This window comes from Apium graveolens, chromosome 10, assembly GCF_009905375.1.
Source record: "Apium graveolens cultivar Ventura chromosome 10, ASM990537v1, whole genome shotgun sequence".
NCBI classification, from domain to species: Eukaryota; Viridiplantae; Streptophyta; class Magnoliopsida; order Apiales; family Apiaceae; genus Apium; species Apium graveolens.
This window is the reverse complement of record NC_133656.1, coordinates 207,511,968-207,534,154: the sequence shown is the minus strand read 5'-3', so window position 1 is coordinate 207,534,154 and position 22,187 is coordinate 207,511,968.

Genomic DNA, 22,187 nt, shown 5'->3' with positions numbered 1-22,187 from the left:
ATCACCCCTTTGAGCTTATCATTGGTGATGTTTCTTCTAGAGTTCAAACAAGAAGAGTAACTCAGGAAGAATGTCTATACAGTAGCTTTCTTTCCAAGAAAGAACCAAAGAAGGTAGAAGAAGCTTTGTTGGATCCTGATTGGATTTTAGCTATGCAGGAGGAGCTAAACCAATTTGAAAGGAATAATATATGGAAGCTGGTGCCCAAGCCTAAAGGAAAGAATCCAATAGATACCAAATGGGTATTCAGAAACAAGATAGATGAAAATGGCATAGTAGTCAGGAACAAAGCTAGATTGGTTGTTAAGGGCTATTGTCAGCAAGAAAGAATAGATTTTGATGAAACATTTGCTCCTGTTGCAAGACTTGAAGCCATCAGAGTCTTCTTAGCCTATACAACCCATGCCAATTTCAAGGTCTATCAAATGGATGTTAAAAGTGCCTTTCTGAATGGAGATTTGGAGGAGGAAGTCTATGTCAGTCAACCTCCTGACTTTGAAGATCCAAATTTCCCAGAACATGTCTATTATCTATTGAAAGCACTTTATGGACTGAAGCAAGCACCTAGAGCCTGGTATGACACTTTATCAAAGTTCCTTTTGGAAAATCACTTCACAAGAGGTTCTGTTGATAAAATTTTATTTTTCAAAAATGTTAATGGCTCTAATATACTTGTTCAAATTTATGTAGATGATATTATTTTTGGCTCTACAGTTGAAAAACTTTGCAAAAATTTTGTCAAATTGATGCAAAGAGTATGAAATGAGTATGATGGGAGAACTAACTTACTTTCTTGGCTTACAAGTTAAGCAAGTTAGTGATGGAATATTCATTAGTCAAATTAAATATATTTTTGATCTCTTAAAGAAGTTTGATCTAATGGATTGCACATCTGCAAAAACTCCCATGACCACTGCAACTAAGCTTGAATTAAACACTACTGAAAAGTCTGTGGATATCTCAAGTTATAGAGGCATGGTTGGCTCACTTCTGTACTTAACAGCTAGTAGGCCAGATATAATGTTTGCTACATGTTTATGTGCTAGATTTCAGGCTGATCCTACAGAATCTCACTTAATAGCTATTAAGAGAATTTTCAGATATCTCAAGGGAACACCAAAACTTGGCATTTGGTACCCTAGAGATTCTGGTTTTGATATAACTGGTTATTCAGATGCAGATTATGCAGGTTGTAGAATTGATAGAAAAAGTACAATAGGAACCTGTCAATTTCTAGGAAACAAGCTTGTGTCCTGGTTCAGTAAAAAGCAAAATTCAGTTTCTACTTCTACAGCTGAAGCTGAATATATTGCTACTGGTAGTTGCTGTGCACATATATTATGGTTTGCAAGTTGAAAGGATTCCTATTTTCTGTGATAACACAAATGCAATTGCCATCACTGAAAATCCAGTACAACATTCAAGGACAAAGCACATAGATATCAAGTACCATTTCATAAGGGAACATGTAATGAATGGTACTGTGGAACTACATTTTGTTCCAAGTGAGAAGCAGTTTGCAGATATTTTTACCAAGCCACTGGATGAATCCACCTTTTCAAGGTTGGTAAGTGAGTTAGGTATGCTTAATTACTCTTAAATCTATCTGAGTTAACTTGCAAGTTGAAATGCAGCCAGAAACTTAATGGATTTTTCAGTCTTGGATGAAATTTTGGCTAAGTCAAAATTTACATCTCGACGGATGATCTTTATTCTTAAATGTGTAAAATTAACACAAAGCAGAATAATAGTACTCAAAGATATAGATAACTGAGTTCTCAATAATTCAAAATGACTTATCGACAAGTCATTTTAGAGTTCTCGAGTGAATCCTCGATAAGTCTATTTACAGGCTTCTCGAATGACTTCTCGATAAGCTCTATTATGACTTATCGATAAGACCATGTAGAGTTCTCTAATAGTGTTAATTCACAGAGTTCTCGACAAGGATATTTTGAGACTTATCAATATCATCCGTCGATATATTATTTGCTAACAAAAATCAATTATGTTTCTGGATTATTTTATATCTCGACGGATAACAGTTTATCCTCATCCGTCGAATTGTCTTAATCTCAACCGCCGTTATGAGCGGTACGTTTCAACCAATTAAACTATACCTTGTACATTATCCATCGAGTATACTTACAGCTTGTAAGCATAACACGACGGATAATGGGTGGAATTTTTACAGTTTATTTTTAAACGGCTATTGTAGGCAATTTCTATTGGTTACTTTATTTTACTTTATTATTTTTATCAGTTATTTTTGAGATAGTATAAAAGATTATTTCATTACAATTGCTTTTCTTTTATCATTCTCAATTCAACTGCTCTAATTTCATTCTCTCTCAAAGCACTTACTCTCTTTCTCTTCAAGCTTTTATTCTCTAACAATGGCACCTGTTGTAAAGATTATGTCTCAAACTGGGTTCATTTATGAGAAGAATAATTTCACCGCACTAGTGAATAAGGGTATTCGGCAATCTGGAGACTATCACAAGATGATGGACTTTGTGAAGAATTGCAAGCTCAACTATGCCATGCTGGAATCACCCACAATCTTCTGTGAAGTTGTTGAAGAGATGTGGACCACTGCTACCTACAACTCTACGGATAAGACCATCACTCTAACCATTAAAGGTAAAGAATTTTGTATCAATAGTGATGTGATAAAAGCATGTTTCAAAATTCCAGATAACAATGTGACTTCACCACACACTGACACTGATATAATTAATATGCTTAATTCCATGCACTATGCACTTCCTACTTCTAAACTAAGTGATATTAGAAGAATGGGTCTTAGAAAAGAGTGGAGTTTCTTGTGTGATGTAGTTACAAAAGTTTTCTAAGGAAAGGTCAGTAATTTTGATTTAGTGAATATTTCCATGCTCTACATGCTAGTTACAGATAAATTCTACAATTTCAGTGACCTTGCTTTGTTTGAGTTAGGTTTTAAATTAGGAGAGTTAAATAAAAGAAGTAAGAATGTGTATTATGCTAGATTTCTTATGTTATTAGCTAACCACATATGTGAAGAAATTGTGCTTGAGAACCCTAACAACAGACTAGATTGTTGGGTTCAAGAGAGAAGGCTCATTGCAGATTTGAACAGGGCCAATCATCACAAGGATATGCCAATATTCTATTTTCCTGTAATGCAAGCACCTCAGGTAAGTGAGGAAAGTTCACCTATCCCTGCAACTATTCCAACCTCCACAATTTCTTTGAGTTCAAGTGTAGCTATGGCAACTGTGTCAATGACCAAACAGTTGCCTACCAAAGCTGCCAAACCTACAATTATTTTAAAATCCAAGTCAAAGAAAGCCCCATCTGGTATCTCCCAAAAGATGCCAGTTAAAAAATCCACTAAAGCCAAAAAGGGGAGTGTGAAGGAGGGTAAGTTAAGTGAGGGAAGGGGTGAACATAAAAGAAACCCCAAGAATAAGGTTGGAGAGTTGAGTGAATCCCAACCTAGCCACACTGCAGTTTCCCAACAAACTGCAGTGCTTAAAAAGGACAAAAACTCATTTCTAGCTGAATCCTCCCAAAAGGATGTAGCTATTGAACAAAGCTCTCAACCAAGAGCACATGACAAGAGGGTTAGGGACACAAGCTCACCCCAAACTTATGCCAGAAAGAAGAAATCTAAAACCTTTGGGGATGCACAGGGTACACACACTGTGCAAACTGGTGCTAAAGACACAGTCACTGCACCTTCACAAATTCAGTTTGATGTGGCTCCAATAAATATGGAGTCACAGCCAAAATCTCTAGTTATAGAAGCACCTCAAACACCAAACTCACCAACAAATTCTTTGGATGTGGATATGATAAATACATCAAAACCTGATTCCCCTTCTTTAACTCTGTTGGGGAAGCCAAAATCTAGTACAAGTGAGCATCATCTTTTAGATGATTTGTTGGCTCACTTGCCAATTCTTTCAGGAACTGTTGTGTCATCTGTGCCTAAAATATCTTCAATCAGCACAGAGTCAACAATAGTTTCTATTCCCGTCTCATTCATTTCTACTCTCTCGACGAATATTGCTTATCCGTCGAGTAGTGATTGTATCCCAACGGATAAGCCTAACAGCAGTTATCCGTCGGATAGCAAAACCACTCACTCGATAGATATCACTCATCCGTCGAGTATCTCTGCACAATTTCAAACTTCAATTATTTCAAGTGCAGAAGATTTGGTGGTTGTACAGTCACTCTTAGGATTGAGAGAGAAGAGTGTTTTGAGTGAGAGTCTGGGTTGCTCTCAGGAAAAAGGAGAGGAAATGAGTGAAAATCTGCAATTCATTTCTTCAGGATTGGCAAAAGAGAGTGAGAGGAGTCCCACCTTAGTAGGTGAAGGTGAGGGTGTGAGGGTGGGGATCCAGGGTGAGACCCTGATGCAACAAAAGAGAGAAGATGAGAGAAATGCAGGTACTGGAGCAATAAGGATGGATGTCATTGCTAGTGAGTTAATAAATGTCCAGGATGCAGACAGGGAAGGATTATCTCAGCATCCTAAAGCTGTTATAGATTCCACTTCCCTTGATGCTGAGGCATTTACTCACCCTGTAAGGCATATGTCATAGCCTATTTGTATATTCAAGGATTTAACTCAACTAAAATAAGAATGTAATAAGTAAATAGTGGATCTACCATCAAAGAGATCTCTCAAAGTAACATCTATCAAAGGATTCAGAAACAAGGTTCATCTACAGACTTGAAGAATTAATTCACTGGAAGAAGTTCAAGAAATTGATCAAGCCTCTGTGATATAAATCAAGATTGTGGATTTAATCAAGTGACAGAGATCTTGTCAGGGTATCAGATAATTACAAGGATTTAATCTGAAGAAAATCAAGTATCAAAGTCAAGACATGAAGAAACGTCACGGAAGTTAGTCACTCATGAACCAGACAGTACATCGAGTGTCAACATTGAAGTGGTGGAATTGATTCATAATTCTCAGTGATTTTCAGAAGATTTTCAGAAGAATGGTTGATGTTCAAGATTAGTATTAATTCTCTATTAATTAATTAAGTCATATAATTTAATTAAGAAAATAAATTATATCTGCAAAGATTAATTTATTTATTAATTGAATTAATTGATTAATTAATTTTGAATTAATATTAAGAATTTTCAGAATTATAATTGGATTAAAATCTGTTTTAATTCAGCAAGACAATTGAAATTGAACTAGCATGACAATCTGGATTGTCATACCGATTGTCATGCCAGGTCATTTCAATTGTCTCACCGAAAGTTCTACTGGAAGGAGATAGTCTTGCTAGTTCAGTTTGATAGTCTTGCTAGTTCAACAGATAGTCTTGCCGAAAGTCATACTAGCTTAAACTGATTGTCATACCGAAAGTTCTACTGGTTCAGCAGATTGTCTTGCTAGTTCAACCGATTGTCATTCCAGTTCAAGTGATTCTGTTGATTGAATTAAAAAAACAGAAGCAGCAGAAGACACAATAATCCAATAGAACACAAGTCAACCAACCAAGAACAAAAAGAAAAGAAGCATACAATATTTCATTTTCATCTGCAAACTTCAAGATCATCATTTCTAGTATTAAAGTTAAATCCAAACAACTAGAAATCATTATCTTGTTCTTGTGTAACTATCTAGTGGATCAAAATCCCTAGAACTTAATCTCAAATTACGTTTAGCATTTGAATCTTTTTATTGCAAAAATAGAAAAAGTTCATGTCAAATTTATTCTAGATTTGTGATAATTAATTTGAGATTAATCCCTTGTAATCGATACCGTTGTTGTAACACCTTTCAAGTTTAATAATATTTTTATTTAAATTGAATTTTATTTCAATTTTTATTCCGCACTAAATTCGATTATTCGGTATTGTTTGTATTCAACCCCCCTTTCTACAAATAAATTGGGACCTAACACACCCTGTTCCAGCTTATCAACTTCTAGCTGAACAGGGCAATGACAATGCAGAAAGGATGCTGAATTTGGTACATACCATATAGTCCCTCATGAGAGCTAATGATGCCATCACAGCTTTGCCTTCTACAGCTGGTGATGTGGACTATGAGACTGGTGGTTCAGCTGATTTCTTTGGAGATGGGAGTGGGGATAGTGAAGATGAAGCAATGGACATAGGGGGAGAAGCAGGCTCAAGCTCAAGGTCAGGTATGCCATCATGGGCATTCTCAAAGCACTGTGATGAGCATTACTTCAAGACAACCCTGATCCAGTTAATCAATCAGACAAATACTTCTCTTCAAACCACTACCAATGCCAGCACCAAGAAGCTCCTTCAGGCACATCTAGCCTCCCTGCAACTTCAACAAATCCAGGGCTTCCAGCATGCTAGAGATGTGAATACTATGAAGAATGATATTGAGGAGATAAAAAAGGCTATTTTAGACATGATAGATTCTAAACTTCCAGAAGCTACAATGCTTGACATCAAGAGGCAGTTAAGGAAAAATTTTGATCTGTCAACCAAGATAGATGCCTTGGACACAAGAATGTCAACCATGGAAGCATCTTTAATTGCCATTCATCTCCATCAAGCCCAACAGACTGATCTACTTCAAAAACTGGTGGCTGCTCAAATCCCCTCCTCTACTCAACTTGATGATAACAAAAAATGGGAGAAAGGACCAAGTGAGGGGGAGAAACTTCAGATACAAATCAGTAAAGTAATTGTGCCTTCAATTACTTTCTCAAAACCACCAGTTACAGTTGATATAGATCTGATTCATGCAGCATGTTAGTCCCTTAACAATATAGCAAGAATTACAGAAGGGGGGTTGAATGAAATTTTTGAACCTTTTTCTTAAAATAAAAATGTTCGAACTCGAATATAAATATAAGTGTGTTGATTAGCACAATGCGGAATAAAAACTTAAGTGAATCAAAACATAAGTAATTAAAAACAAGAGTCTTTAAAAACTTTCTAGTGGATTTAAACAATTCCACCAGAGATATATATTATATCGAGAGAACTCTGTGTGCAAGAATGCTCACAGCTGCTTACAAATATGAACTACTGAGAATACAGAGAAATGCTAATAATTCTGCTTACAAATGTTTCTCACTTTTTGTATCTCAGATCTTAGTTTCTATTTGCTAATTTTTGGTTTATATATTACCTAGATTACAAAGTCAAAAGACAGGATCATTATAAAAACTATCGGGTCTAATGCTTTGTTACTTTGTTCTCTATTACCCAGTTAATAGGCTTCCTCATTCCATTTGCATACACTTCGATGCATGTGACCAGTTGTCACTGTCAACTTATATTTGAATTCTTTATCCGTTGAGTACATGATCATCCGTCGACTTTATGATCATCCGTTGATGGCTTCATTGATCATCCGTCGACTGCTATATTAAACATCCATTGATAGCTATTTGATCATCCGTCGATTGCTATATTAAACATCCGTTGATAGCTATTTGATCATCCGTCGATGGCTTTGTTAATCATCCGTTGGTAGCTATTTTGGCACTTGACTTCAATTCATTTATGCAGAATTACAAGACATCATCTATGTACAATTAATCAACCTATTCTGCATATCTAGTTAAAGTCAACATGACTTATATGCTACTATAGAATGTATACAAAGGTGTATGCAGAAATGTGCTACAGACTCATTATTACATAAGCTACTCACTCGATGGATAATAAGTTATCATCCGTTGGGACTATAATGATTTATCCGTCGAGACTATAATCCTTATCCGTCGAGTGCTACATTATTTCACTAAGTAAAATCTACTTAGGTGTTTTGTTTATGTAATCATCAAGTACACAACATATGCACAACAATCTCCCCCAATTTATGTCTACTGGAATTGTAGCCATAAATTAAGAGATATTTGATGATAACAAAACACCCTAAACATACAGCTTTAAAGAAAAGTAGATAATACTGAAAAGTGCTTCAATTAATCAAAATGTACAAAGTTTAGCTCACAGTCATTTTCAAGATACTCCTCTAGCCTGAGCAGATTTTTCTAGTTTCTTGAAGGTCTGGATCTTCTTCCAAGCTTTCTGTTGTTTTCATCAATCTGATTTTGGAGCTGCCTGTGAAATTCCAGTTCATCATATTCTGAGAGATTTAGCTTTTATTGCATTTCCAAGAGAGTCTCATTGTTGGAGATGCTCAATTGGTCTTCTAATCTGAAGAATCTTCTCACCCCTTTGTCATCTATGAACTCCATCAGCCAGTAGGGCCTTAGATGCACTCTTCTCCCTGTGTATGGGATGATAAGAGTCTTTGGGAGTGCATCTTTAGCTCTAACACTCCTTAGTTCTTCAATCTTCTTCAATACTAGTCTTCTTGCAGTGATATTGAACCAAAAATTCTTCTTGAAGGATGAATAAACTTTAATCAGTACAGCTTGGCTCTCTTGAAGAATCATGTGAAGTGGCCACTGAATCTCCTTTCATCCTTTGTACTTGAACACTATCCTTTCAGGTAGGTTCCTGTATGCATCAATACTTCTTACTTCATCTAGTTCATCCAGATAGAGGTTTAGATCAGAAAATTGTTTGATGTCACACAAGTACAAGTAGTCTCCCTTATTGACTTTGAGCTGAACTTTAACTACAGACTTGGATTTTAGAGGTGACAGCTTCACTTTCTTGACTGCTCTTGACTTTAACCTTTTTGGCTTGCTAAGGATTGGTAGATTGAAGTCTGGAATTGGTATGTTCTCCCATTCTATTGGCTCATCCTTGGGCACAATAGGTTCACCATGAATATTCCTGTAGGGATCCACCACCCTTATGTCTTCAAATGCCACAAAGGGTTTTGATGCTTGAGTTGTGGCTGGTGTGGATTGCTTAGGAAATTGATCTTCCAATTCCTTGTCAACAATTTCCAGTTTCCTTTTAGTACTTTTAGCCAATTGCTTCTTTCTTGGAGATTTCTCCTGTTCTTCAACTTGCTTCCTTGATTCAGTTGCTTCAGATGGTTGAGAGGGAATTTGTTGTGATGAATTTACAGCATGTAGCTTGGCCAAGATAGCAATCCGTTCTCTCTTTTATTTAGCCTTTTTAGCATCTAGAGCAGCCTGCTTCTTCTCCTGCTTAAATCTAGCTTTTTCTTCTCTCTTTGCTTGAGCAAATTGAGGGTGTCCAACCACCACACAAATTTCTTTCCCATTTCTGAAAATCTTAGCAATCCTCCTTTTAGAAACTGAATCAGCTGGATCTTTATAGAAGATAATTGATCTTGACAGAAGCTTCTTCTCATCAGGCTTGGTTGTCTCATATACAGTGTCCAAGTGGTTCTTCAAGGATGATTTTGAGTAGTTTGCCTTTGGTTTAAGAATCATTTCAGCCTTTGGATACTTGATGCATGAAGATTGTCCTCTTTTCAGATAGTTCATGCTCATCTCATTCACACTAATTTGCTTGACTTGAGAGTGATGGATGGCTGACTTAACTGGCTCCTTGACAAGTTCAAACTTTTTATGTATCTCCTCATCAATCTTCTTCCAGTTGACCAAACTCAACTGTTCTTTCTCAGCAACTTTCAAGTTAGCTGCTGCTACTTGAATCAGATCTATACCATCTGCAACTGGTGGCTTTGAGACAGTAATTGAAGGCACAATTACTTTACTGATTTGTATCTGATGTTTCTCCCCTCACTTGGTCCTTTCTCTCCCTTTTTGTTATCATCAAGTTGAGGAGTCAAGCCTTGTGTTTTAGCCAGTTGCATTAGAAGACTGGTCTGAGACTGTTGATTTTGAAGAATAGTGGCCACAGAGTTTTCAATTACTTGAACTCTGTCTTCCAATTTGTCCAGCTTCTTTTCAGCATCTGATTCTCTTCTCAGTCTCAGGAGTAGATCCTGCATGGTACCATAGGGCATTATTGAATCCAGCTTCTCAGAATTATAGGTCTTCAAGTCAGCTATATCCTTTTTGAGTTCATCCACACTCAGATTATGTCTTAATTGTTGTAGCTTCATGAGATGTAGAGAATCTAGGTGGGCTTGAAGAATAGCCTTGGTACCAGCATTTGAGGTGTTCTGAATGGCCTTTTGAATAGACATGATTTGTTTGACTAAGGATACATTGAATTGTCCTGGTGTAGACTCCTTTGTCAATGCCCATTCAGGTAGATCTGGAATGGAACTTGGGCCTTCATCTCCCCCTAATTTCATGCTTCCATCAAATGAAATGGAGTTATCATCATTAAAATTTACTCCAAATTCTTCAGATGGCTCACCAGTTGTAGAAGGCATTAAATTGACAATAGCTTTATCCCTTTGTAGAGATTCTGAAGTATGTACTAGATTTAAAGTTTTCTCTGCCTCCTCATTGCCCTGAGCATCCAACAGTTGATAGGCTGACACAGGATGAGTAAAAGTGTCAGCATCCAAGGAAATGTTATCAATTACAACTTTGTAATGTTGCTGAAATTGTCTTTCCTTTTCAGCATTATCCACAATCATTGACTCATGAGCAATGGCTGGATCCACCCTTATATCCTCTGTACCTGCTTTTCTCTCATGTTATCTCTTTTGTTGCATCAGGGTCTCACCCTGGCTCCCCACCCTCACACCCTCACCTTCACCTACTAAGGTGGGACTCCTCTCACTCCCTTTTGTCAATCCTGAAGAAATGAATTACAGATTTTCACTCATTTCCTCTCCTTTTGCCTGGGAGCAACCCATCCTCTCACTCAAGACACTCTGCTCTCTCAATTGTAAGAGTGACTGTACAACCTCTAAATCTTCTGCACTTGAAATAATTGAAGTTTGAAGTTGTGTAGAGATACTCGACGGATGAGTGATATCCATCGAGTGAGTGGTTTTGCTATCCGACAAATAACTGCTGTTAGGCTTATCCGTCGGGATACAATCACTACTCGACGGATGAGCAATATCCGTCGAGAGAGTAGAAATGAATGAGATGGGAAGAGAAACTATTGTTGACTCTGTGCTGATTGAAGAAATTTTAGGCACAGATGACACAACAGTTTCTGAAAGAATTGGCAAGTGAGCCAACAAATCATCTAAAAGATGATGCTCACTTGCACTAGATATTGGCTTCCCCAACAGAGTTAAAGAAGGGGAATCAGGAATTGATGTGTTTATCATATCCACATCCAAAGAATTTGTTGGTGAGTATGGTGTTTGAGGTGCTTCTATAACTAGAGATTTTGGTTGTGACTCCACATTTATTGGAGCCACGTCAAACTGAACTTGAGAAGGTGCAATGACTGTATCTTTAGCACCAGTTTGAACTGTGTGTGTATCCTGTGCATCCCCAGAGGTTTTAGATTTCTTCTTTCTTGTATAAATTTGGGGTGAGCTTGTGTCCCTAACCCTCTTGGCTTATGCTCTTGGTTGAGAGCTTTGTTCAATAACTACATCCTTTTGGGAGGATGCAGCTAGAAGTGAGCTTTTATCCTTTTTAAGCACTGCAGTTGGTTGGGAAACTGCAGTGTAGCTAGATTAGGATTCACTCAACTCTCCAACCTTATTCTTGGGGTTTCTTTGATGTTCACCCCTTCCCTCACCTAACTTACCCTCCTTCACACTCCCCTCTTTGGCTTTGGTGGATTTTTCAACTGGCGTCTTTTGAGAGATACCAGAAGGGGTTTTCTTTGATTTGGATTTGGAAATAGTAGTAGGTTTGGTAGCTTTGGTAGGCAACTGTTTGGTCATTGACACAGTTTCCATAGCTACTCCTGAACTCAAAGAAATTATGGAGGTTGGAATAGTTGTTGGGATGGATGAACTTACCTCACTTTCCTGAGGTGCCTGCATTACGAGAAAGTAGAACATTGGCACATCCTTGTGATGATTGGCCCTGTTCAAATCTGCAATGAGCCTTCTCTCTTGAACCCAACAATCCAGTTTATTGTTAGGGTTTTCAAGCACAATCTCTTCACAGAGGTGGTTAGCCAATAACATAAGAAATCTAGCATAATACACATTCTTACCTCTTTTAGCTAACTCACCTAATTTAAAGCCTAACCCAAACAAGACAAGGTCACTGAAATTATAAAATTTATCTGTAACTAGCATATATAGCATGTTGAGCATGGAAATATTCACTGAATCAAAATTACTGATCTTTCCTGAGAAAACCTTTGTAACTACATCACACAAGAAACTCCACTCCTTCCTAAGACCCATTCTCCTAATATCACTCAGTTTAGAAGTAGGAAGTGCATAGTGCATGGAATTAAGCATATTTATGATATTAGTGTCATTGTGTGGTGAAGTTACATTGTTATCAGGAATTTTGAAACATGTTTTTATCACATCACTATTGATACAAAATACTTTACCTTTGATGGTTAGAGTGATGGTCTTGTCATTAGAGTTGTAGGTAGCAGTGGTCCACATCTCTTCGACAACTTCACAGAAGATTGTGGGTGATTCCAGCACTGCGTAATTGATCTTGCAGTTCTTCACAAAGTCCATCATCTTGTGATAGTCATCTGATTGTTGAATACCCTTATTGACCAATGCAGTGAAATTATTCTTCTCATAAATGAACCCAGTTTGAGACATAATCTTTACTACATGTGCCATTGTCAGAGAATGAAAGCTTGAAGAGAAGGAGAGTAATTGCTTGACAGAGAATGAAATTAGAGCAGTTGAATTTGAGAATGATAAAAGAAAATAATTGCAATGAAATAAGCTTTTATACTATCTCAAAAATAACTGATGAAAATGATAAAGTAAAGTAAATTAACCAATAGAAAATTGCCTAAAATGGCCGTTTAAAAATAAACTGTAAAAATTCCACCCATTATCCGTCGTGTAATGCTTACAAACTGTAAGTATACTCGATGGATAATGTACAGGGAATTAACGGCTGAGATTAAGACAATTCAACGGATGAGGATAAACTATTATCCGTCGAGACATAAAATATTCTAGAAAAGTAATTGATTTTTATTAGCAAATTGTGTGTCGACGGATGACCAAACTCGATGGATAAGGGTCATCCGTCGAGATGTAAATTTTGACTTAGCCAAAATTTCATCCAGGACTTAAAAATCAATTAAATTTCTGGCTGCATATCAACTTGCAAAATAACTCAGATAGATTTAAGAGTAATTAAGCATACCTAACTCACTTACCAACCTTGAAAAGGTGGATTCATCCAGTGGCTTGGTAAAGATATCTGCAAGTTGCTTCTCACTTGGAACAAAATGAAGCTCCACTGTACCATTCATTACATGTTCCCTTATGAAATGGTACTTGATATCTATGTGCTTTGTCCTTGAATGTTGCACTGGAGTTTCAGTGATGGCAATTGCACTTGTATTATCACAGAAAATTGGAATCCTCTCAACTTGCAAACCATAGTCCAACAATTGATTTCTCATCCATAAAATCTGTGCACAACAACTGCCAGCAGCAATATATTCAGCTTCAATTGTAGAAGTAGAAACTGAATTTTGTTTTTTATAGAACCGGGACACAAGATTGTTTCCTAGAAATTGACAGGTTCCTGTTGTACTCTTTCTAGCAATTCTACAACTTGCATAATCTGTATCTGAATAACCAGTTAGATCAAAACCAGAATCTCTAGGGTACCAAATGCCAAGGTTTGGTGTTCCCTTGAGATATCTGAAAATTCTCTTAATAGCTATTAAGTGAGATTCTCTAGGATCAGCCTGAAATCTAGCACATAAACAAGTAGCAAACATTATATCTGGCCTACTAGCTGTTAAGTATAGAAGTGAGCCAACCTTGCCTCTATAACTTGAAATATCCACAGACTTTTCAGTAGTATTTAATTCAAGCTTAGTTGCTGTGGCCATGGGAGTTTTTGCAGATGTACAATCCATTAGATCAAACTTCTTTAAAAGATCAAAAATATATTTGTTAGGAATATGTGTATTAGTTTGATGATAAGTTAAACAAAATACTTAAGTAGAAATCTAGTGTTTGTAGCCTCAACGGATAAGACCATCTTGGCTATCCGTTGAAGGAGTAGCTTTACTTAGCAATAAGTTTAGTATTGTAGCACATTTCATTCTCTGGATTCAAGTTGTAGTTCTTAGATGTTGTAGGAAATTATCAGTCATGTTGACTACTAGTGGATATGCAAATAGGAGGGCTAATTGTAAATATTTCATGCCTTGTAATTTTGTATAAGTGAAGAAGTATCAACTGATATTGAAGACCTTCAACGGATAAGAAACAAAGCTTCAACGAATGTCTCTAAAGCTTCAACGAATAATATCCATCAACGGATAAGTGCTTCAACGGATAAGACTTCAACTGCTAATGCATCAATGAATAAAGCTTCAACGGATAAGGCATCAACGGATGAAAGCTTCAACGAATGCCTAGTTCAATAGCAGTTGATAGTGACAATTCATAAGCTGACAGAGGCACATGGGTTGACAGAGACAAACTGGAATGTGGCAGCCTCTAGGAGGAATCAAGAAAATGCAGCATTTCCATTCTGGTGCAAACAAGGGAGTATTCAAAGATTAACAGCTAAACCCAAATTGCATTGGATAGAGAAATGAAGAAGAAACATGTGAAGAGCCTTTTTAATTGTATTTTACAGTTTTATCTTCACTTGTAAACTTGGTGATATATAAACCAAGTAGCAGCTAGTAATTAGATGTGAATTTTCAAGAGCTGTTTAGAAAAATCCAGAGAGAAAATCATCTAGTTTGTACTAGGAAGCAGCTGTGATTTAATTCTTTGAATCACAGATTTTCTGAAATAACACATCTCTGGTGGAACAACAAATCCACCAGAAATTTTTTTAAGTTCTTTGTGTTCTTTACATTTGTGTTTGAATATATATCTGTCTGTATTAGCTTCAAGCAATTCACACACATTTGCTCACTAAAACACTTAGCCTTAGAAACTGCTCAAAACTTGAAAAAGTTTTGAGATTTACATTCAACCCCCTTCTGTAAATCTCATTGTTAGTCCACTGGGAATAACAATATTTAGTTTGACTAATGAATATTCCATCACTAACTTGCTTAACTTGTAAACCAAGAAAGTAAGTTAGTTCTCCCATCATACTCATTTCATACTTACTTTGCATCAATTTGGCAAACTTTTTGCAAAGTTTCTCATCTGTAGAGCCAAAAATAATATCATCTACATAAATTTGAACAAGTATACTAGAGCCATTAACATTCCTGAAAAATAAATTTTTATCTACAGTACCTCTTGTGAAGTGATTTTCCAAAAGGAACTTTGATAAAGTGTAATACCAGGCTCTAGGTGCTTGCTTCAGTCCATAAAGTGCTTTCAAAAGATAATAGACATGTTCTGGAAAATTTGGATCTTCAAAACCAGGAGGTTGACTGACATATACTTCTTCCTCCAAATCTCCATTCAGAAAGGCACTTTTGACATCCATTTGATAGACCTTGAAATTGGCATGGGCTGCATAGGCTAAGAAGATTCTGATGGCTTCAAGTCTTGCAACAGGAGAAAATGTTTCATCAAAATCTATTCCTTCTTGTTGATAATAGCCTTTAGCAACCAATCTAGCTTTGTTCCTGACGACTATGCCATTTTCATCCATCTTATTTCTGAATACCCACTTGGTGTCTATTGGATTCTTTCCTTTAGGCTTGGGTACCAGCTTCCACACATTATTCCTTTCAAATTGGTTTAGCTCCTCCTGCATAGCTAATATCCAATCAGGATCCAACAAAGCTTCTTCTAGCTTATTTGGTTCTTCCTTGGAAAGAAATCTGTTGTATAGACATTCTTCCTGAATTGCTCTTCTTGTTTGAACTCTAGAAGAAACATCACCAATGATGAGCTCAAAGGGATGATCTTTTGTCCATTTCCTTTGTTGAGGTAGATTAGCTCTAGAAGAAGAGACCTCATTGTTGTCTTGATGTGTGATTGAGTTTTGACTATTTGAAACTCCCCCTGAGTTTGTGGATCTTTGATTTGAGAAAGGAGAACTTTCTATAGGTGATCTGTCTTGACTTCCTGCTCCTTTTGATAACCCGATGGATGGTGAATTTTGAGTACCGACGGATGAAGTAGGTTGTCTCCCGACGGATAACGCAGATTGCCTTCCGACGGATGAAGCATTGTGCAACTCGACAGATGATGAGTTTTGTGCTTCATTGGTGGTAGATTTATCTGCATTATCCTTGTATACATTCTCTTGATCACTTTCATCATCACTGTCATCACTAACCATCTCCACATTGTCAAATTTGAGGCTCTCATGGTAATCTCCATCTTTCAGTCCTTCAATCTTTTTATCATTAAACACAACATGTATTGATTCCACAACAATATTGGTTCTTAGATTGTAGACTCTAAATGCTTTACCAACAGCATATGCAATAAAAATTCCTTCATCTTCTTTAGCATCAAACTTCCCATTTTGATCAGTTTGATTTCTCAGAATATAGCATTTGCAGCCAAAGACATGAAGAAAGTTTAGAGTTGGCTTCTTGTTCTTGAACAATTGATACGGAGTCAAGCATCTTGCTTGATTAACCAGAGAAATATTCTGAGTGTAGCATGCAGTATTTACAGCTTCAGCCCAGAAATATGTAGGCAGTTTAGATTTTTCAAGAATTGTCCTTGCAGCTTCAATAAGTGATCTGTTATTCCTTCCCACTACTCCATTCTGTTGTGGAGTCCTTGCTGCTGAAAACTCACGCAGAATCCCATTTTCTCACAAAATGCTCTCATGACTGAATTCTTGAACTCAGTTCCATTGTCACTCCTGATTCTTCTAACCTTGAAATCGGGATGATTATTGACTTGCCTTATGTGATTGATGATGATTTTACTAGCCTCATCTTTAGACTTTAGGAAATATGTCCAAGAGAACTTTGAGAAATCATCTACAATTACTAGGAAAAATCTTTTTCTTGAGATGGACAATACATTGACTGGTCCAAACAAATCCATGTGAAGCAGTTGCAAAGGCTCTTCAATTGTTGAATCAAGTTTCTTCCTGAATGATGCTTTAATCTGCTTCCCTTTTTGGCAGGCATCACACAGTCCATCCTTTATAAACTCCACTAGAGGAATGCCTCTTACTAGTTCTTTCTTTACCAGCTCATTCATGGTCTTGAAGTTTAAATGGGATAGCTTCTTGTGCCATAGCCAACTTTCATCTTGACTTGCTTTACTGAGAAGACAAGTTACAGATTCTGCATTAGATGAGTTGAAATCAGCTAGGTACAAATTTTCTTTTCTCACACCAGTGAGAACCACTTTGTTGCTTCTATTATTAGTCACAACATAGGCTTCTGAGTTGAAGGTTACTGAATTGCCTTTATCACAAAGCTAGCTGATACTCAACAGATTGTGTTTGAGACAATCCACTAAGGCAACCTCTTCAATGATGATATTGTCCTTTGAAATCAAGCCATATCCCACAGTATAACCCTTGTTGTCATCTCCAAAAGTAATACTTGGGTCAGCTCTCTCTTTGAACTCTGTGAGCAGGGTAGAATCACCAGTCATGTGTCTTGAACAACCACTATCCAAGTACTAAAGGTTCTTTCTGTTTCCCTGCACACATCAAAATCAAATCCAGTTGATTTTGATACCCAAGTTTCCTTGGGTCCTGCCTTGTTAGCTTTCTTTTTCTGTTTCTTAGGCCTTATTTCATTTGACTTAGGAATTTCAGATTCATTCTTAGTCATTTGATTGGGCCTTTGAAACCATTCATTGCAACAGAATTATCATGCATACTATGACTAACAGGAAATGGCATGTTGTGAGTAAACATGTTATTCCAGTAAGGTATGTTAAATGGCATTTGTGGTATACTGTATGCAGCATAATAAGGATTAGGTGCAAATGGCATATTAGCAAACTGTGGATTCATGTTCTGTGTAGACATAGCATTAACAGGCATGAGAGGCATGGCATTCATGTTAGGAAATTGAGGCTGCACAGACATGGAAGTAGGCATGGCAGATTTGCAATTAACAGACAGATGATTTACACTACCACACTTGACACAGATTTTTCTGGGAGCATATTTATCAGGTGTGTAGTTATTGTGTTTGTTAATCCCTACTTTAGCATTCCTATTGTTTTTTCTTTTAGTCTCTGTTTTTACCTCAATCTTTTTAAGTCTGTCACTTAACTGTTTGACAGTCATGTGACCAACATTAGCCTTTTTCCCTTTCTTAACTTGACTTGACTCTCCTGAAACAAAATTCTTGGAAACAGACCCATACTTCTCATTCAGCTTAACTAGTTTGGCTTTGCTAATGGGCTTGCTCACAGCCGACGGATGAGAATTTTCATCATTCGACGGATAATACTTTTTGTTATCCGACGGATAGTCCTCATCATTTGTCGAGTCTACATCTGTTAGCAGACCATCTACCAAATTAGGTTCTAGTTTCTCTTTGTTCTTTTTCCAGGCTTCATCACAGAAAGGCTCGATTCCTTGAACTTTGGTGATTTGAGCATGGACATCCCTGGATGTTTTCCATGCTTTAATCACTTCTTGTTCACGCTCAAGCTGCTTCTTTAAAATTTCTTCCTTTTTCAAGGACTCGGTTAATTCCTCCTTAGCAATCTTACACTCAATTCTTAATTTCTCAAAATCAATAAACTGAGACTCAAGCACATTATTCCTCTCACTTAAAAACAAATTATTTTCTTTGATTTTAGCATTTTCTTTAGTAAGAGACTTAAGTGTAAGACGCAAATGATATAACTCTGTAGACATGTCATTAATGGCATCATTACACTCAGCTTTAGATAAATGTGCAAGGTTTGTAGTAATTACCTAATTGCTTGAGGAACTTGTCTCTGTTTCATCAGACTTGGCCATTAGGGCTAGATTGACATAGCTGACATCTTCATCTTCATCCAGACCATCTGTTGCCCAGTCATTTTCTTGTGTAATAAAAGCCCTTTCCTTTTGCTTGAGTAGATCAAAATATTTTTGCTTATAATCCACAGACTCAAACTTTTTCTTACTGGAATCTGACTTCCTACACTCACTGGCAAAATGCCTTGCCAAGCCACATTTGAAACATTTGAATTTTGACTTATCCACCATGTTTCTATTTGGCTTGGCTGCTCCAAAGTTCTTCTTGAACTTGAGTTTGGAAAATCTCCTGGAAAGAAATGCTAGGTGCTCATCAATGTCCTCCATGTCATCTTGGCTTAATGAATCTTCACTTTCTACTGCAAGCCCCTTTCCCTTGTTCTCACAGACCTTTGAAGATGATTCAACAGCTTCCATCTTCACTTCCTTCTCCTTTTCCAACTCAGCAACTAGTGCAATGGATCCTCCTTTCTTCTTTCCTCTCTCCATCCTTTCATCCTGCTCTATTTCAAGCTCATAGGTTTTTAGGATGCTATACAGTCTCTCCAAAGTAAACACCTTATAGTCTTGTGAGTTTCTTAATGAGACTGTCATTGGTTTCCATTCCTTTGGAAGAGATCTAAGGAATTTCATATTATAGTCTTTAGTCTGATAGACCCTTCCATGCAATTTGAGAGCATTTAGTAGTTTTTGAAACCTACTAAAAATGTCAGTGAGTGACTCACTTTCCTCATTGTGAAAATGCTCATATTGCTGAATCAAGAGCTGCATCTCATTTTCTATAACTTGTTCGGTGCCATCACAGATTATCTGTATAGTATCCCAAACTTCCTTGGAAGTTTTGCAGTTGATAATGTTGTTAAACATATCTGCATCAACTCCATTAAACAGAATATTCTTGGCCTTTTTATCCTTCCTGACTTGTTCAATGTCAGGATCAGACCATTCATGCCTTGGCTTGGGGACTGATGGCTCGTTTCCTATTGCAGCTCTCATTGGAACATGAGGGCCTCTTTCTATGCAGTCCACATAGGCCTCATCTTGAGAAAGCATATGAAGATGCATCTTTACCTTCCAATGATGGTAATTATCTTTATCTAGAAAAGGAATCTTGACTCCAACATCCTTCTTGTTCATCTTGCTGAATTATTTTGATCTTTAAACTCCTTATAAGTTAAGAGCTTGCTCTGATACCAATTGTTAGTCCCTTAACAATATAGCAAGAATTACAGAAGGGGGGTTGAATGGAATTTTTGAACCTTTTTATTAAAATAAAAATGTTCGAACTCGAATATAAATATAAATGTGTTGATTAGCACAATGCGGAATAAAAACTTAAGTGAATTAAAACACAAGTAATTAAAAACAAGAGTCTTTAAAAACTTTCTGGTGGATTTAAACAATTCCACCAGAGATATATATTATAACGAGAGAACTCTGTGTGCAAGAATACTCACAGCTGCTTACAAATATGAACTACTGAGAATACAGAGAAATGCTAATAATTCTGCTTACAAATGTTTCTCACTTTTTGTATCTCAGATCTTAGTTTCTATTTGCTACTTCTTGGTTTATATATTACCAAGATTACAAAGTCAAAAGACAGTATCATTATAAAAACTATTAGGTCTAATGCTTTGTTACTTTGTTCTCTATTACCCAGTTAATAGGCTTCCTCATTCCATTTGCATACACTTCGACGCATGTGACCAGTTGTCACTGTCAACTGATATTTGAATTCTTTATCCGTTTAGTACATGATCATCCGTTGATGGCTTCATTGATCATCCGTCGACTGCTATATTAAACATCCGTTGATAGCTATTTGATCATCCGTCGATTGCTATATTAAACATCCGTTGATAGCTATTTGATCATCCATCAATGGCTTTGTTAATCATCCGTCGGTAGCTATTTTGGCACTTGACTTCAATTCATTTATGCAGAATTACAAGACATCATCTATGTACAATTAATCAACCTATTCTGCATATCTAGTTAAAGTCAACATGACTTATATGCTACTACAGAATGTATACAAAGGTGTATGCAGAAATGTGCTACAGACTCATTATTACATAAGCTACTCACTCGATGGATAATAAGTTATCATCCGTTGGGACTATAATGATTTATCCGTGGGGACTATAATCCTTATCCGTCGAGTGCTACATTATTTCACTAAGTAAAATCTACTTAGGTATTTTGTTTATGTAATCATCAAGTACACAACATATGCACAGCACAGCAGCAGCCAACTTGAGAGCAGCTGATAAAGAAAAGTTAAGTTTAGTCAACTGGGAGAAGATTGATGAGGAGATACAGAAGAAATTTGAACTTGTCAAGGAGCCATTTAAGTCAGTCATCCATCACTCTCAAGTCAAGCAAATTAGTATGAATGGGATGAGCATGAACTATCTGGAAAGAGGACAGTCTTCCTGCATCAAATCTCCAAAGGCTGAAACAATTCTTAAACCAAGGGTAAACTACTCAAAATCATCATGTAAGAACCCTTTGGACACTGTGTATGAGACACCTAAGCCTGATGAGAAGAAGCTTCTGTCAAGGTCAATTGTTTTCTATAAAGATCCAGCTGATTCAGCTTCTAAAAGGAGGATTGCTAAGATTTTCAGGAATGGAAAAGAAATTTGTGTGGTGGTTGGACACCCTCAATAAGCAAGAAAAGAAGCAGGCTGCTCTAGATGCTAAAAAGGCTAAACAGAAGAAAAAGCAGATTGCTATCTTGGCCAAGCTACATGCTGTAAATTCATCACAACAAATTCCTTCTCAACCATCTGAAGCTATTGAATCAAAGAAGCAAGTTGAACAACAGAGGAAATCTCCAAGAAAGAAGCAATTGGCTAAAAGAACTAAAAGGAAACTGGATATTGTGAACAAGGAATTGGAAGATCAATTTCCTAAGGAATCCACACCGTCTACAACTCAAGCATCAAAGCTCTCTGTGGTATTTGAAGATACAAGGGTGGTGGATCCCTACAGGAATATACATGGTGAACCTATTGTGCCCAAGAATGAGCCAATAGAATGGGAGAACATACCAATTCCTGACTTCAATCTACCAATCCTTAGCAAGCCAAAAAGAACAAAGTCAAGAGCAGTCAAGAAAGTTAAGCTGTTACCTCTCAAATCCAAATCTGTAGTTAAAGCTCAGCCCAAAGTCAATAGGGGAGACTACATGTACTTGTGTGACATCAAAGAATTTTCTGATCTAAACCTTTATCTGGATGAACTAGATGAAGTGAGAGGAATTGATGCATACAGAACCCTACCTGAAAGATTAGTGTTCAAGTACAAAGGAGGAAAGGAGATTCAGTGGCCACTTCACAGGATTCTTCAAGAAAGTCAAGCTGTACTGATTAAAGTTTATTCATCCTTCAAAAAGAA